This window comes from Formica exsecta, unplaced genomic scaffold (genome assembly GCF_003651465.1).
Source record: "Formica exsecta isolate Colony F162 unplaced genomic scaffold, ASM365146v1 scaffold775, whole genome shotgun sequence".
NCBI classification, from domain to species: domain Eukaryota; kingdom Metazoa; phylum Arthropoda; class Insecta; order Hymenoptera; family Formicidae; genus Formica; species Formica exsecta.
In genome coordinates this window covers 18487-22994 of record NW_021853543.1, presented here as the reverse complement: position 1 = coordinate 22994, position 4508 = coordinate 18487, and positions in this window count along the sequence as shown.

Sequence of the window (4508 nt, the reverse complement as noted above, 5' to 3'; positions counted from 1 at the left end):
GGGGGTGGTGGGGGGGGGGGGGAAGAGAGAATTTATGCGGTGTTTGTGAGTGTATGATATCTGATCAGTTTTAGTGGGAATAGGGTCGGGGTCCGGATCAGGTTCGGGGTGTGAATCAGTGGGGTAGGAGAGAGGGTTTGCGGCGATAGGTTTATTTGATTGAGGGTTTTGGTTTTTGTCTTTAAGTCTGGTATCATATCTTTTAAGATTATTTGTAGTGTGTAGAGAATTTGTTTTATTAGCGAGATAATTTTTTTTATCCGCCGTGTTAACGTTAGTATTAAGATAATTTGAGTGGTTGTTTCTGGTTACGGCTTCCGCGTATGTTTTTGGGAGAGCGGAAGAAAGGAATTCGCCCAAGGTAGGGAGGGGGACCCCGTGCGGGGGGTATGGGAGAAGTAATGTCTCTTCTAAGGGTGGTTGTTGAGATTTTGGATTCTCAATCATTGCTATGGCTTCTGAGTGTGATATGTTGTAATAATAAGTTTTTTAGTTTTCTTTGTTTTTTAAATATGGGACATGAGATGGAAGATGTTTCGTGCTCGGCAACAGAGTCCGACAAGTTGTACATCTTACAGTTAATGCATGAGGGTTTTTCTGCCGGGCATGGCTCGTTATTGTTATTAGAATTATTATCGCCGTGTGAAGAAGTGAGCTTACCACAGCGCTGGCAAACCGTATTCTTATCCGGAGTCCGGCAGATCTTTGCCACGTGTCCGAATCTTTGGCACTTCTGACATCTTCTAACTTTTTCAACAAAGGGAATCAAGTGGAGTCTTTCCCATATAGATAATGCTTGGAGGAACTGTTGTTGTTCTGAAACGGATAACGTATGAATCAGACTCTATATACTTAATGACATGAGTATTATCTTTATTTTGGACACGACTAGATTTTTTAAGCCTTGTGGCTTCAAAAGGGGATTGCCAAAGGATATTCCAGTCAGGAGGCGGACGCAAATACTTTATAATGTCCTCCGGAGAGTCATCATCATCCACTCCCCTGACGATAAATTGTCTGATAACCTTATAGTTGGGTATCCAAGCTTCATTAGGAAAGATAGTGCTAGACTTTTCGTTAAAAACGTCACAAAATTTATTTGCTGAGTTGCAATTGGTAAAAGTAACTGTGAACTTGTTTCTCCCAATTGTTTTCAGGTCGTAAGCAGTTTGAAAGTTGTCAATATATCTAGTAATGCGTTTGCCAAACGCTATAATACCATGAGAACCTGTAGTTGATCTTAGACTCAAGTTGACAATATTATAATCTGATTTATCAGTACCTGTGTTAACGTTGTTATTATTTGTTTCTTTGGCCTCAGAAATCCATACCTGTGTAACGGAAGGAAGTCTGTGGATGATTTTTTCAATGTGTACAGTATACGGAGGTTTAATATTGAAACCGTATTTGTTTTGAAGATGGGGATCTTGTTTACTGGAAGGTTCCAAGGATGACCTTTTAGGGGGAAGAGGACTTCTCAATGTCGATGCTAAATTCCTCTTGCGACTGCGATAAATTATGTCGCGTACTTGGTCAGCAACGTCTTCGTTGCTATTTTTCCTCGTGGAAAGAGGCGAGTCCTGGGTGGTAACGTCGGGGGGATCGTCTAATGTGACCTCCATTATTATAATATGAGAGAGGCGCTAGTCTGGCCGAAAGGCCGATGAAACCAAGAAACCGAGTCACACGTGAAACGGCCGGCAGAGACAATTCGTGTGCGACGAAATAATCCGCCGAAACCGATTACGAACTCACAGACTCACTCAATGATGATGATGAAGTCGCTCAGGTATTATCGAAAACGATGCTCACTCACCGAGAGAACAAACGGAAGTTATGAGCGGAGGTCTGTACACGGCCCTGAAAAACGTCAAAAAAGTGCATGCTCAAGATGGCTACTACAGTTTGCGATTATAAGTCTATCCCACAGACTTCTATATATGAGTATGTTTCCATCGAGGGTTCGAATCGGGTCAAAGTTGGGTCAGAGTAGGGTCAGAGTCGGGTTGGCTTGCCTGTTTCCATCGGATCAGAGTTGAGCAGAGTTACAGCTCCATAAAGTTAGCCGGTCAACATCCACTTCTATAATTTTTTTTTACGAATCGTTTGTTGGTCGTTTGTTGGTGATTGTTGGCCTAATTACAACGTTTGTTGGTTAATATTTTTTTTGTAAATACGAAACCAAAATTTTTTGTGAAATTAGCCGGAAAGATATTATTTTTGTTTCAAACTTAGTTCAATCGATGCACAATCGTTTGTTGATCACGGAAAAACTAATAAAACGTTTGTTGGTTCATATTTGCCTTGAAAAATGAAAAAACTAATGCACTACGATGGAGAGATTGGGGAGGGGGGAATTGTTTGGAGTATTTCGTATGACGATGCCGTGACATATACGTGAAATTTTAAGTGCAAAAGAATATAGTACAATTATTAATTGTTTACGGACAGCATGAAAAACACAGGTATTCAACAAAAAATCTGTATATAAATAATAAGGATATTCTAATAGTTTTCTACATTGCCTACTGCACATACGAGAGATATCCTAACCTCTCGTATGTCACTGTCTTAATATCTTATTATCATGTTTTAATAACAAACATATCTGTAAATTTTCGAGATTTTTCTCATCCTACGAAGTGACATTGAATAAGTATTCTTTGCTAATATCAAAGAGCTTGGGTACTTTAGCAATGTGGGACAAGTTCGTAGGTATATGTAATCGGTTATATTGAAATCTGAAAATCTCAAAAATTTCAATACTCTCAACGGGCCGACTCGCGTGAAGATACACGGTGCGTCTTGCTGTTGCGCGCGACTTTTAGCTACGCGTTTACTTGGCGCAAGACACTACCGTGTCTCTTGATAAAACATATCACAATTAAAAGCGAGTAGTTTTTATTATATCTTTATAATACAAGAATATGTATATGCAACATAAGCCTAATAATTGTCAAGAAATTAATCAGTCTCTTTTATTTACAGTGGGATCTTTACGCTACAAATAGTGTATTTGTGTACGCAACATATACCAGTGCTGGAATAACTATTGTACAACTACAATATGAAATAATGTTTTTAAGTATTGTGGGTTTATTCAACCTAAAGGAAGACTGAGAATCGTAATTATGACAATTATACTGGTAAGATTGCTGTACAAACAATATTATGGTGCCTATTAACATTATATTATGTTTATTTTTATTTGAAGCAGACGAAAGTAGTAGATAGATACTAATTTGCAAACCAGTGGATTACATCGATTGTCAGGAATCCATTTACAAAGCACGAGAATCTTTTAAGCGAGAGTTAAATATTATAGTCTCCGCTAAGAATTTTGTGATCTGTAATGGAATGATCAACGCTCATTCATTAACTTGCAGTGTCTATTGAAGCAGAAATGATTTCATATTATCAACTGTTAAAAAATTGAATAAACAGTTGCTATTCAGATAGTGAATACATCAGTGAAGACAGTATATATATATATATATATATATATATATATATATATATATATATATATATATATATATATATATATATATATATATATATATATATATATATATATATATATATATATATATATATATATATATATATATATATATATATATATATATATATATATATATATATATATATATATATATATATTGACTTAGCGTTTTGTCCGGGACGTTATTATTTGTTTATTGATATTGTATAACGACGAGAGCTCGATTCGAGACATAGCGCACGTTCGAACGTTCGAATTAGCAAATCAAATCTTTGTTATTTATCGCCCGGCGATTGGTTCGACCTCGGGGAGCGGGGATACACTTAGCGCAGAAAGAATATAAATATCCGCGATTTCGGAGTCCCGGAGAGATCAAAAAGATTCCTTGTCGTAAGAACAATAAGAAGAACCTCGGAGCGAGAATCCAGCGATATCGGCAATAACAGATACGACACGGGCAATAGGCGACAACATCCTCGCAAATAAATCGTTCGCAATAAAAGCATTCGCCTTCCTAGTCTATCTATCTGTTGAATTCCAATTATATCATCTCACCCTATACACGGGCTATCCTGACAAGCCCACACTCTTTTATTTACAGTCTGATCTTTACGCTACAAATAGTGTATTTGTGTACGCAATATATACCAGCGCTGGGATGACTATTGTGCAACTACAATATGAAATAATGTTTTTAAGTATTGTGGGTTTATTCAACCTAAAGGAAGACTGAGAATCGTAATTATGACAATTATACTGGTAAGATTGCTGTACAAACAATATTATGGTGCCTATTAACATTATATTATGTTTATTTTTATTTGAAGCAGACGAAAGTAGTAGATAGATACTAATTTGCAAACCAGTGGATTACATCGATTGTCAGGAATCCATTTACAAAGCACGAGAATCTTTCAAGCGAGAGTTAAATATTATAGTCTCCGCTAATAAAATTTTGTGATGTGTAATGAAATGATCAACGCTTTTTCAATCTTGCAGTGTT